Raw genomic sequence first — 14,520 nt, 5'->3', positions numbered from 1 at the left:
ACTCCCCAGCACTGTGAGACAACCCTTTCACCCTGCACACAATGCAGCAAATTCCCCTGCCTTGCATTTCTGGGAGGCTCTTTTCTGAATGCCCTAAAGCCATTCTGTTTGGTTCCATCTCTTCCCACCATTATCTACAAAGTGCACACAGGCAAATGTTCAGAGGCTGGGCACTAATGGTGTGTTTGAAAGTGAGTGAGGAAAAGGCTGTACCTGTAACACTCAGCTCCCCATAAAATTAAACCTTGCATGTTTTATGCTTTAGTAGAGCTTTCAGTCTTACATGTTTCTACTACAAAGTCAGTAGGAGAAAATGAAAGCCATCTGCATCCCACTCACCTAAGTGTAGCTTTAACAGATGACAAGTCTTCCCCAGTTTAGAGCAGAAGGCACCAGATCCTCAGTTAGCACTGACTGACACAGATCATTGGCTCCACTGGAGCCAAGCCAGTCTGTGTCAGCTACAAAAGAAACCCAGTGCTTTTACTAAGTTAAAAGAAAAATAAATCTGTAAAAAGAATAAAATCTGTATTTAAATACAGCAATATCTGGAATTCCTAGCTGTTCTGGATTGCAGAAATGGATATTTAATAGCTTCCCATCATTTTTATAGGCGTTATGATGAAATGGTTTTGGATCACCTCCAGACCCTGCAGTACTAAAAGATTAATTTAGCATCTCTGGCATTTCACATGACTTTTGTACTCAAGCACAGTAACCACACTGCAACACCCTCCTTGCCCTTACACATATGTAAATAACCACCACTGCCATTTGAAACATTCCCAAATTATTCCTAGTGTTTAGGAACACAGTGACTCCTTGGAACTTTCAAAATAAATTAGTACCTTGGAATGTGGACTCTGAAATCCTGCCAGAAGCCTGTTCTCAAGGTGACAAAATTCAAGCTGCAAACACCATCTGGACCTGTTGCACTACGAGTGGTTCCAGCCAAAGGCACAGCCAGGAGAAAGGAGATGGCAATACTGTACCCGTGTATGGCACAGGACATATGTGACTGCAGATACTTATAGTCAAGAACTGTGTTGGCCTTGATTTAATGTCATTTTATTAATCTCCTTCACGTTCCCCCCATTAGTTTGGTTCATTCTGGTGCTGTAACCCAGGTGTTTTTATAGCACCTGGCACGGTGGGACTGTGAATCCTCTCAGGGTCCCTTCTCTGCTACTGTAATTCAAGTCATAAAATTTCAAAATTAAAGATCCATTCCAAATACTGACAGAGCCCATAAAATCAACAGCATTTCTTTGATTTCATTTCAGTGTTTGATATAAACTCACACATTCACACTCTAAAATGGAAGCAAATCATCTGGAGTGAAATATCTGCCACAGCACCAGTAAAACTTGGTCTGATGCTTAGAATTTTGTTCCAAAGGAGTCTGTGTGTTCGCCAAATCCATGAAAAGCCCAAATGCCATAGATCACATCACTGATCCCAGGACTCCTCTATGCCACAGCACTTGCCTAGATCCAATTTTTCCACTGCAATGCTCTGACAGGCTGACTCCCTCCACAGCGAGCCACAACACACACGAGCCCTGAGACAGTTCATAGCCATGCAGAAAGCATCTGCAAAGAGTGGTGGTGCCAAGGCATGCCAGGATGGCATCTCCCTACTCTATTTCTTGAAGAATTATGATCTCAAGAAACAGGGAAAGAAGTTTTCCTGAAAGATTTGAGAGCTTGGCAAAACAAGGTCTCAGCAATTTTGTCTCCTCTAGTTCTAACAAAATGGTATTGTGCTTACATTTTTTTTTACAGGCAATTGCAATTTTTAGTGAACCTGTATTTCAGTTAAAAAACCAAAAAAACAACAACAACAAAAAAGCCCCCCCCAAACCCCCATTCATTTTATCCCTCTGCACACCAAGAAAGAATTTGTGATTAGGGAAATAGTGAGGAGTTTAATCTCCCTAGGTAGAAAGACAGCATTAAAAATTTTGTTCAAGGTTACATTTTATAAATTCTTAGGGGTTTTATAATTTAGTTTACAAATAATTTCTTTCTAAATGGTACAGGAAGGAAGGCATGAGGAAAACAAAGTTTAATTCCTAAATAATTTTCTTGGGGGCAATGTGAGGAAGAGCTGTGAAGACAACCAAGATTTGAGGTCAGTGTGCTGCAGAGACAGCTGCAAGAGGAATATGAAAGCCATACATAGAGTGGAGAGGGAGAAAATGGATTTCACACAATTATTTTCAAGCACCACTCATTTACAGTTTTGAAAAAGACAAATTGTTTCATGAAAGGATGTTTCAAAGACAATGCAATTGCATAATTCATCATAGTTCTAATATTTAGACAAAAGTCATACTTATAATTTTCCTTTAAGGGATAATTTTACCTTTAATTTTCTGTTGTTTCTAGGATCAGGTCATTTTTGCTATGTAGGTCTCTAGCCAAGATTTTAAATAAAATTATGCAAATAATATTCTTCTCTGATCCAAACTTTAACTGAGTCAAACAATAGAAGAAGAATGTGTAAATGCGGGCCTGCATTTTACACAATTCTTTTAGATGAAAAGACATTAGAAGCCAAACCCTCTGATACTGGAGTGCAGCACAACCCTACCACAACTTCCTTAGCAAAACTGCCCCTTTTCTGCAGCATTCCTGTGACAGTCCAGCTATAATGGGCCAGAACCTTGCCTGGGAGCATGCTGACAATCCACAGCAGTGATCACCTATGCTCGGTCCCCTCCACACCTCCAGGTTACTTCATCATAGAAATGCAGCCCTAAACTCCATCAGTATCCCAAATCCGAACCCTTAGCATCAGTCCTCAGCTCCCCCCAGTTGGGTAATTCTTACACTTCAGGAAAATAATTTGTTTGAACCCACACTGTAACACAGAAGTAAAGAGAAAGGGACACAACAGCAAAAGAACAGATGGTTTTCATGTATTTTTTAATGCTGACTATTTCTGGCTAGCAGAAACCTGTGCTGATATCCATGGGCATCACTTGGATGATGGGGCAGGAGGCAGTCCACAGGCTGTGAAACTGTCCTCAAAATACCTGGGAAACATCTCACTTCTTCCAGTGGGATTTGCTTGGGCATTTCTCAGACATTCTTGAACCAGAAAACACTTCACGGATATCCTGATTTGATGTCCATGAAGGGTTTTTTTGGGTTTTTTTGGGTTTTTTTGAAGTTTCAATTTCCCCAGGCCCTTGTCCAGCACTATCTTAGGACAGCAGTGGTTTGAAGAATTACTGCTCTTTGAAGGGTGCTTGGGCTCTTGGCATGAAATGCCAGCAGCTGGCTCAGCACCGATGCTGCTGTCAGGAAAAGAGACTCCAAGGTCTCCAAAGGTTTGTGAGTCTTATGCTTGGTCTGTTTTAATTGATTCGTGTTTTTGCTAGGGTTCACACAGCATACTACAAGGCTTTGCAAAGTCATTTATTTTAATTTTCAAAACTTTCTGGTTGACAGGAAACACAACCAACAAACATTAAGTCATTTTTCCTCGAGAAAGCAAGATGCCAAATTTCCCATACTGAGTTGTGTTCTGTGGCACAACACCACAGCAGTGTGACTCCTTGTATAGAAAGCACACTTTTGTTGCTCACTTTTCCTTTGAAGGAGTTCTCCTTAATTCAACACAATTCTGAGATTCAGTAAGTAAATTACAGAATGAAGTGTGCATATCCACATCCCCACTCAAAATAAAAATTAAATTAAAGGAAGCAAAACTGATTGAGATACAGATTCCAATTTTTTTTTTTTTACACTTGATGATCTCCTATGATTTTATGAGGGTCACTGCCACCAGCGCCACCAGCAGTAAAACCATTGCATTATCATGATCACTTCTAATCTCCCTGAACAATTAATATCAGGAGCACTGACAAAAACACCTCCCAAGTCATGAAGGTGGCTTATAAAAAAAATGCAGGGATATTATTCTGAAATAATCATGGTGTAGGGTTTGAAAATAGAAAAATTACTTGAGAAGAATCAATGAGTTATGTGTGACAGGTTCATTGCATCCCATGGAAAAATGCCCCAGAAATAGTAAGGAAAAAAAGTGTCCAAGAAAGAAGTTTCTTGTCCACACCTCACCAACCTGTTACTCTCACAAGAAGCAGGGTTTGGGTTCTGAAACTGAAGGGTTTATTAAACACAGCAGGCAGAGCCATGGCCACATTTCCCTACAGGGATCAGCACAGCTTTGGATCAATTTGTGATCTGAACACACATTATAAAGGTCCTCTGTCTTCATCTCCCTGTCCCTCTCACTCCTTTTGTAAGACTTAAAGACATACTGGACTTGTGATGCTGCAAATGAACCTTCCAGCACAGACCTCTGTACCCAGCAGCCATTCTGAGCCCTCTGATGTGGTGCTGCAAACAGCACATTGCACCATGCACATGCCAGGGTCCTCAGAGCTGCTCATGTCCTTAATTCCCAGTGGCTTCACAGGATCCAGGCACAAGAATACTCCTGAGGACCTTTGCCTTGGTGCCTCTCTCCACCTGATCTAAGTTAAAAGAATAAAACTCCTCCACAACTAATAAAAGAGTTGAGAAGTGATCAGACATGGAGCAGTAAGGCAGTAAATGACAGAGGTGTGTATTTTATGTATATACATATACATATACATATACATATACATATACATATACATATACATATACCCCTGTATTTTAAAAGATAGATGAGCATTAGCACAGCCAGGAATTAATTTGCCATGTGAAAAATCTATTCAGAGCAGAATGGGAGCTCTACCAATTAATACACTTCACAGATGTATCTCTCCAATAAGCAGAGTTACAGGGATTGTTTTTCTTTGACACACACCATAAGGGAATGAAAAGGTTAATGTAGTGTATGTGAGAGCATTTTTAAAAATCAATTTAAGTGAATTTTGTCTGCTGTAAATTATGCTCTGGCACCAGGGAATGCCATCAAACTCAAATTATCAAAAGGAACAAAAGAATTTAATCTAAAACTACATTATGATTGTATTGCTCATTGGTGCATACAAAAAAGTCAGCAACATAAATTTCATTTATACCTCCTTTGATTATAAAAAGGCTATTATCAGTGAAAAAAAAATGTTGAATCATAATTAAAAGCAGGACTCTCCCTCCTACATGCCTGCAAAGCACAACATTTTCTGTAATGCAATATAAAGTAATTTTGGTTAGGAAATCCATTTGTCAGCTGTCCTCACATTCACCAGACTGTGACCCCTCCACCTCTTCTTGCACACACTTCTGTAATCTCAGAAAAAATCTCAGAAAAGAAAAAGGATTTCGCTTCTGAACTCCAGACTTCCCATTCAGCAAGACTTGACGCTGGCCTTGCTACAGCTGAAGGTGTGAAGCTTCATGATATCTGTCTAGAAGATCTGAAATGGTTTTCAGGTTTTAACTAATTTTTATTGGAAGAGCAAACCTCAGCTGAAATCCTATTTTTTTCAAGAGATCCAAACCAGTTCCCTTAACTTTACGGCACTGCCACAGGCTCTGCACTCCCCATCATCTGACTTTCAAACTGTGGATTCCTCTCCCCCTCACAACTATACACAGAATATTTTCTCTACGTGGAGAGGACACAGAGCAGGACAGTGACATTTGCTCTCCAAGGCATAATCAGGACTTGTTTTTAAGTGACACAGACCCACACCATGTTTCCCAAAATTATCACCCATCATAGCCCTTGTGCTTTTCTCAAGTGACATTTGCTGTCACCAAGCTCAGGAATTGAAAGGTGGCTCTGAGGACTGCAAGATTTTATGGCATGTTCTGCGTCAAAGGGATGAAGAGAGAGCACGACACAACTGATCTGTGCCCTTGTGTTGGCTGCTGTGCTGGCTGCCAAAACACACCACAGCACAGTGGAGGATCAGACACATCCTATGGGCTGCTCAGGACAAATCAGCTGCATTATTTTCCTTCCATGGCATTGGCATAAATACTTGCTTTGTTGCCCTGTGTATTCAACAGCTTTCCACCACTGAAACAGCCCTTTGTAGAGAGCAGCTAATGGTTGATGTAAAGAATCTCAGTTATTTGATTTTCATGCATTGCCAAATGAAGAACAGAGGCCATGGTGGTTTTGATTTTGACATTTGTCACCCCTGGAGTGTCCCCCACATTGAGTATCAGACTCCACTTTTCCCTGCCCCTGTCTTCACAGTACCATGGGATTTTCTACCTCTACTTCCAGAAATTCTTCATCTCTTGGTAAGTAATGGCAAGACTATATGACCATATATAACTGTAGTTTTTATGTCTAATGAGGTTGCTATAGACCATTTATTCCCTACTCTCACAGATAGTTTGATCTATCAGTGAAGGGACTGTCAAGTGGTAGTCTTGGTTGCCAAGATAAAACACAAGGTTAAAGACAACATTTCACCTAAAAATTGAACTTAGAAGAGGAAGCAAGCCATGGTACTAGAAAAATTGCATTAATTTTTATTACATCAATTTGGACAAGGAGTGAAGGAGTGAGGATCAAAGAAACCTAACCAAAGCCAACTTGCCTTGCACAAATTCATTCCCTGCTTTGTATTGCTACAGCAGTGAAGTATAGATGCATATACATATATATGTAGATATATATATATATATATATATGTATATATACAAAGACAATTTTTTCTCTCCACGTCTTGTTATGGGAAAGCAGAGACTCACCCTTTACACCTTTTACACCCTTCAGCTTTGTGCAAGAAGTCATTTCTCTTTCACTCATTATTTTTTACCTCCTTTGAAATGTGAAATAAACTGTCCTTCCATATGCTGAGTGGATCTGGGCTTTCGTTTCTCTGAAGGAACAGCTCACAAGTCAATAGCTGCAGACTCCTCCCTGTCAGGTGGGGCAGGCAGCAGTGGAGAACAGCAGCATTTTCATCACCTCCCCTAATCCCTTCCCCATATGGTTGGGGATTATGATAGTGAATAATTAATTAAAATATGTCTGATCATAAGTTCAAAAGAATCAGAGGAATTGAAGTAAAAGCCAATGGCTTTTTTTTTTCTTCCAATTTTTTTTCTTCCAATTTTATTTTTTTTTTTTTTTTTTTTTTTTTTTTTTTTTTTTTCTCCTCCCACGGGCTTCATTGTGTTCCCAGGGAATAAAAAGTCCCTTAGAGGTTGTGGACTCTCTGGAGCTGTTCAAAACCAGGCTGGATGGGGCTCTGAATAATTTAGCCTAGTGGAAGGGGCCCATGAAAAGGATTTGCAATAAGATGGTCTTTAAGGTCCCTCCCAACCCAAAACATATTCTAAATCTAAATCCCCATCCCCATTTGTGCTCCTGACAGCACGGTGGCTGCTGGTGTCATGTACCTGCCCTGTGCCTCCCAAAGCTCATGAGGGCACCTGGAGCTGAGCTGTGCTTGGAACATGGACCTGTCTGAGAGCTGGGAGAGGGGCTGGGGCAGTCAGTGCAGCCACATGGTCCTGGGACCCCAGCAAGATAATTTAGAGCTATGACTTGTGACAGTGACTGCAAAGCTTTCATTTACTTTTTAGTAGCAGGATGGAAGAGAAAAAAAAAATGCTTTATGACCTCTCCTTTTTAATAAGAAATATGTTAAGCCTGTGCCTTAATGATGCCCAGCTGAGTTACTGGAATAGCAAACAAGCAGCACTGCTTTTTTTTTTTTTTTTTGTATACAGTATTTTGCCTTTTAAAATATTGCCTTACAATATAAAATGAAAAAGTCACCTTATGTACACAAAAACCTCACAGCTAAGTAATGGGGCACTACAAATCTAGGATTGTTCTTTTTTTCTCATTTTATTGGAATGAATTCAGAAACATAATCAGAATCTAGTTCATTCTCTTACATAACCCTTTGTGAAGGACTCTTAAAATTCACATCAACAGCATCTCATTCCCACTTTCCCCTTAATTTCCATTTTGTTTAATGGCTTCATCACCATTTATTTGTGATTTTGGTATTTTTTTCCCCTCTTGTGAGAGAGAATAACCTCTCCTGGGTAATAGGACAAAGAGTTGGAAGCTGTTTGCTTCTGCTGTGTTTCTGTAAAAAACACATTAAAAAAATTCCTTTAGAGGGAATAAGCCCAGTTCTATTTTTTTTTTTATTTCCCTGGGGTCTGGTGACACAATTCCAGCAATGCCAAGTCCAGCTTGGCAAGTGCCACGTGAGAAGGTGCTCTGAGTGCAAGTTCCACCACTGCACAGCCCATCCCCTTGGCAGGCTGAAGACATGGACTGCAAAATAATCAATCTTCCAAGGCCCTAATGAGACCCTGTGCTACAGCCTGTGCCTTGCCATCAGCTTCTAGAACAACAAAAAATGCCCAGCACAGACAGAAAAAAAAATAGTTGGAGCCTTCTATCAATTTTTTTTATGAAATTACAGGAGGTACTTAACATTTGTCCTGTAACTTCTCACAGGAAATGAGATCATTTGCCATCCAGACAGGAAGCCATTATCTCCCATGGGAATGAAAGACATCTTGATATAATCCTGATCCTTTAACAACAAGAATTCTGAACTCAGAAAATCTCAAAAGAGAGATCTACAGGTCTATGAAACTTCTGTGCTTGGATTCATGCTCAGCATGGATTTTACCAGAGCCTCTCATGTTCTATAGCATTCACACTTACATATCTCTTAATTATAACACAACTACAAAAAGAAATAAAGTCCCTCACAATAGTTTTGAGTGAGGTAGGGGAGCAGACTTGAAGCTGAGCCTAACACACAAGAGGTTGACTGGGCCTGGGCAGGGCACAGAGGAAGGTTCAGCTCCCCTTATTTCTGCTCAGCAGGAGAGATCAGAGCTCTCTGCTGCCTGCTCAGCTCTCCCTTGCCAGCAACACCCTTTCTGAAGCTGTGCCAGGTAACAAAACACATCCTCGAGCTGCAGCTGGTCTTGCATCCGTGCCCAGGGGCAGCACATCTGCAGTGTGATCAGCAAGGGGGGATGTAAGGGCAGAATTCTGAGTTAGGGGAGCAGGAGGTAACATCTAATCAGCTGTTTCCATCACCTTGTCAGGACAGGAGCATTTGAACATGGCTTAGAGAACAGCACTGGGTGTGCTGTCTGTTATCTGCTGCTCTTCACAGATAGATGTAAAACCCATGTATTTTATTAACTCCTGTTATGCTGCATGAATGGATACCACACATAGTTCCAGCTTGCTGCTTTCACTTAAAATTACTAAAACGTTTCATGCAGAGGGAAGAATCCCATTTACCTCACAGCAAACTGCCTGAGCATCTTTCACAGAGCCTGATTTGGCAGAGAACGCTGCCCTGGGCAGACATGGGGTCAACAAGAGGTGGGGATGCTTGGTTTGTCTGCTAATGGGGAGTACACTTGGAATCAGCCTCTGGAAAAATGCTTCCCGTGTCCATTGGGGATGACATTTACCTTAGTCCAGCTGGCACTCATCACCCTTTGTTAAGCTCTGAGCTCAGAAGAATGGTGTGTGATGTACAGGGATGATGTGTGCAGTTCCAAACTGCAAGTGTCAGCCACGTGTGCATAAAAATGTATGTTTTAGGGGGAAAGTGGGCAATTAAGCAAAGGAACAGAAAATAGGTAACTTCCAGAAAGAGTAAAATGTGACTCTATCATAATTAGGCTTTTCTTGTCAATCAGTGTTTCATTAAGTAACTGTACAATGTGCCTCAGAGTATTGTTGATTTCTTCATCCAAATACAAATTTAGCACTGTACATTATGGGCTGCTCCAAAAATCACTAACTGTATTTGTTACTTTACTAAAACTTTATGGGACAAATAGATAAATGCTGTTGTCAGTTAGTTCATCATGCATTAATGATCCTGCACTATGGCTTTTGTCTCTCCTCACAGGATGCTCTCCTATACCTACAGGGAAATTATTGCCAGGAAAGGGCAGTGGTTTCCTTTGGCCCCACATGCCCACAGGCTCAGCTGTATGTAGATGAATTCACAAAAAACATTTAATATGATACTTTTCTGTAACCATTTGGAGTTGTGTTCAAGTCCCACGTGCTTCAGTGGGATGCAGATATGAGTATTTCAGCACTTAAACATTTTGGTGTATGGCTTCCCAACACAAATAGTTGCTCTGCAGAGAAAGACCTAAGATCCAACACAGCTGTCTAAACAAGGATATCCTTTCCCTGGCAGGGGGATGCCTGCCTGTGCACAAACTCCTGCACCACCTCCCTGCAGCACCCAGCCTGCTCTGCACGGTGTGGGGAGCTGAGCCTAGCTCTTGGATGATGTGTGCATTCAGAGTGGATCTGGCCCTTAGTTAGGAAAGGATATTAAGTATTGTGGTGTTTCACATGCATGGTGTGTTGATCCTAGCTGGATGCCAGGCACCCACCAAAGCAACGCTATCATTCCCCTCCACAGCTGGACAGGGGAAAGAAAATATAACAAAGGGTTAATGACTTGAGATATGGATAGGGAGAGGTCACTCACCAAACACTGTCATGGGCAAAACAGACTCAACTCGAGGATATAAGTTGAATTTATAACCAATAAAACCAGAGCAGGATAATAAGAAGTAAAAAAAAATCTTGAAACCCTAAAACCACCTTCCCCCCACCCCTCCCACCTTCCTGAGCTGCATCTCCTCCCCTCAGGCAGCCCAGGGAGGTGCTTGGCTTGGTGGGTCTGTCCTGGAGCTGCTGGGCATGGGGGAAACTGCCCACAGGAACCACACCTGCAGCCCCCCCACTGACAAAACCTGGCCTCTCAGACCTAACACAACACGCTAATGGCTCAAGAATATAAATTACTTTTGACATGATATATTAAAGAGCTCGCAGAACTTCATCAACATGGCAGAATATACCCTGTGTTTTCCTGCTTTTTAATAATTCTAATAAATCAGATAAAAATGATGCCACAATATACCATTACAAGAGAAGATTATCAGGAGTGTGGAAATGAGAAAAACAGGGTGCCACCAGAAACTTTAGAAGAAAAAACACGACAAGATGTTTATAAGTTTGGGACAGAAAACAAAAATTACTATTAAATTTCTATATGACTGATGGTGTAGATTTAACCACTCCATTACAGAAGCAAACCAAAGTCACAGTTTCCTTGCCTTGCTTTAGCCTGCATCTCAAGGAGGCTTATAAATAGTTAAATAGCTACATCAGAATTCATCAGTTTTTAGAGAAAAATTAAACCTTAACATTGATGTCGATGATATAATGACTTACAAGTCACTGCATAATTAATCTTGATATTAACTGCATGCACTTGTGATATATGATTTATTATGGGTTATTCATCTAAATTCTTCTAAGGATATTGCTTCATGCACACACAATCTAATAACCTCTATGCAGTAGCAGGTGCTACTTTATATTAAAGACATTTACATATTTGGGAAAAATTACTTCTGTATCAATTGCTCACACTGTGTTTTCACTTCTTCAATGAACTTAATAGTGATTAAAAACTAAACTGGAAATATAGATCTCATACTTCCATGTTCATCCTTTCTGCCCTTTTCATCGTTTTTCATACAGAATTTTTCTTGTTTCAGAACCATTTATTTTACTGTCGTTTCCCATACCTACACCCTTCTTAAAGGTATTCAGGGAGGATAACATATGACATTCTCTACTGCTGCCTCTGTTTAGATTGGGAGTGCTCAGAGAGGATTAAGCATTTCAAGAGGCAGCTCATTCAGTTTGACTAACAAGGCTCTTCTGGATGATGCTGTAATACATTGTAGGATACAACCATTAGTTTTATTTTGCTTTGTAGCTCTAAATTGTCTTTCCCCCTACTTGAATGCCAGCTGCTCTCAGACAGATGGTTCCTTCCTCATCAAGGCAGCTATCAGAGATATAGTGCCTAAGATAGACAGGGAGGTCCTTACTTGTCTTTGAGGAATGTTTCCAGAGAGAGCTAAAAGGGAAAGCCCAGCACACCACACATCAAATAATTTGAAAAATTCTTGAAAATAAATGTAAAAGTAAAAGCATTCCTGCAGCAGTCAAGAAGTATATGTGGGAATAAAATGTAATGACCATAACTGACCACAATTGACCACAGCAAAAACATAACTGTTCAAAAAGGATATTTCCTATACTAACATAATTTCTTTACTCCTTTCTCAGATATTATTTCTACTCAGACTATTCATTCATTTACAGATTCCTCTAAATTCAGAGCCTTCTAGAGAGATAATGGGATGATTGGATAAATTAGCAATTACCAGGATTTGCTGCAGTTTCCAAAGAAGATGGTGATGCTTGGGTTGGCATTGCCTCAAGAGGGTGAGATGCAGGCATTAGATATCCTCATATACCCACCACAAATAAAAGAGAATTTACCACTACTGACTGTCACTCTGCTTAATAACCAGATTTTCAAATTCTCTTCAGTCTTGGTAGTGGACAGTAAATGTTTTCTTCATACCTGTGACCTACCTCCCTGTTAGAAATTGTCCTGACATTACTTGTAAAGGGCTTAATTAGAAGAGGCAATGTTGACCCTGAAGCCCCTGTTAAACAAGTCACTGCTGACAACCTGAAATGTTTTAGCATCATTAGTGCACTTCTGACACAGCCAGCAGACAAAACCCATGACATTCTCTGAATTTTTAAGGTGATTCTACCAACCTTGTACGTATGAAAGGGCTTTTGGAGTGTTCCTCTACCTCTACATATTTCCACAATGTCAAAGAGTTAATTTGTTAATATGAACCAAATTCATGTGAATTAGGATCTATTTCAGGAAGCTCTGTCTTTTGCTACCTCATCCTGCCTCAAGGCAATGTCCTGTAGCAGATTCACACCTAAATATCCAGTATTCTGACCACAGCAAGGAGCAGCTATACTCACCATACATTTGCTGGTTAAAATAAGATCCTTGCACACATCTGATGGATCTGACCTTTGAAACAGGCAATGACTTAGCACAGGGATGCAGAAGTTGGCAGCAAGCAGTACAGCACCCAAGTCCAAGCAAATGGCAGTACCTCCCTTTGCTCCCCTCCCTAGCAGTGTGTGTTCACACACAAAAACTGGGCTCTGTGTCCCACAGTTACTCTTTCAGGTGAAAACCCATGAGCTTTCCAAATTTCTGGGAAGTCCAAAGCCAGACCCATGCTAAGTTAACAGCTGTTTGCATGACACCCTTGGAAAGGAGCTTGCTGTGCTGTCACTGTGAATAACAGACAACTGCTTTAGTTTGGTCCTCCATAATCATTCCCATCAATGCCTCAGAGTTTAAAGATCTAATCCTGTCTGCAAAATTCAATTAGACTTTGCAAGGAAAAAAAAAAAAAAAGATTAGTCACTAAAGTTTTAGATAAACAGATCCCTGCTAAGGACAAATCTGCACCACTACTCCTGTGAATTTCAGCATTAAAGAAGATCAATATACTGTGTCATATTCCTGCAAAATATCTCCTGCAGTACTACTTGTTTTCTCATTTGTGCATGAAGTTAAAATTAAAGTCCACCTTTCAGTGATTTCTTATTTGCTGTAAATATTTAAAAAAATAGTGGAAGGACAATCACCTTCTATACCTGCATTTCTTTTTTTTGAATAGGTGGCCAAGTAATGCCCTCACCTTTAGAGTGACACAGGAGGCAGAAGTCCTGGTTCTGAACAGCCACCCAATGGGGAGGCAGCCCAGCAGCACCTACCTTTTATTAATCTAACGTAGCAGTGCAATGACAATTTTCCTTTGCAATCAAATAAAAATTATCCAAGTTACATTTTCACTTTCTATATTTCTTTTGCTTGTTCCTTCTGCTTTCTGGGGTACCTCAGGGTGGGGGGCAAAGAATAAATTTTGGGGGAAGGGTTAGAGTTGCAAATGGTGGTGTCCTGACCCCTCTTACTGGTGGTACCTTACAAACCCCAAGTGCAGAGGAGGCACAACTGGGTTTTATCTCTCATCTAAAGGCTGTACGTTAATAAATGTTAATTTTATCAGACTGTGTCTACAAGGTGATTCTTAAATTCCTGTTGATTTAGTAAAGAACTTAGGTGTTCAGCACTTGCAAAAACACTGCTGTTTCAATAGACACCTTCAGACAGATTTAGGTATTTAACCTGAAGAGTCAACATTTGCAGTTCTCCAGCAGGATTACCTGGGCTTTCAGGGCAAATTTCTACATGGTCAACTGCTCTGCATATTGTGCTAACCTGGCTCTGTGCCTGGACCCATAAATGTACCTATATAAAGTTTGTTGGTAGAGATGTGAGGTTTCTGCAAACTCAGGAACAAATCCTTAATGAACAAGGAAGTAAGGAAGGAGCTCTTTTGTATTTCTATTTTGTTGAACTTTTGCTCTCCTCTCACATGTTTCTGGGATGCATGCTTTCCCAGAATCAATGTGAACTTTACACCAAGAGCAATCTGATAAATTCCTAAAAAACTGACAAGAAAATCTAGGGGGAAAGAATAAAAAACAGCTTTTATTCTTCTAAGTTATTTAATACCTGGAACCTATAAAGAATTGTTGAAGATCTGCCAACATTTCCAATGATTTTCAAAGTCATAGCATTTTTTGTTGCTCCAGAAC

General features: G+C 40.4%; 1 protein-coding gene across 1 annotated transcript in view; it reads right to left on the bottom strand.

The window, feature by feature from the left end:
* Nucleotides 1-14,520, bottom strand: part of DPP6 (dipeptidyl peptidase like 6) — a 391,697-nt gene that overhangs the window by 168,683 nt on the left and 208,494 nt on the right. The gene's annotated exons all lie outside the window — the stretch shown is intronic.

The sequence above is a fragment of the Cinclus cinclus genome, chromosome 1 (genome assembly GCF_963662255.1).
Source record: "Cinclus cinclus chromosome 1, bCinCin1.1, whole genome shotgun sequence".
Classification (NCBI taxonomy): domain Eukaryota; kingdom Metazoa; phylum Chordata; class Aves; order Passeriformes; family Cinclidae; genus Cinclus; species Cinclus cinclus.
The sequence above is the reverse complement of the archived record's forward strand: the minus strand, read 5'-3'. Positions and strand labels throughout refer to the sequence as shown.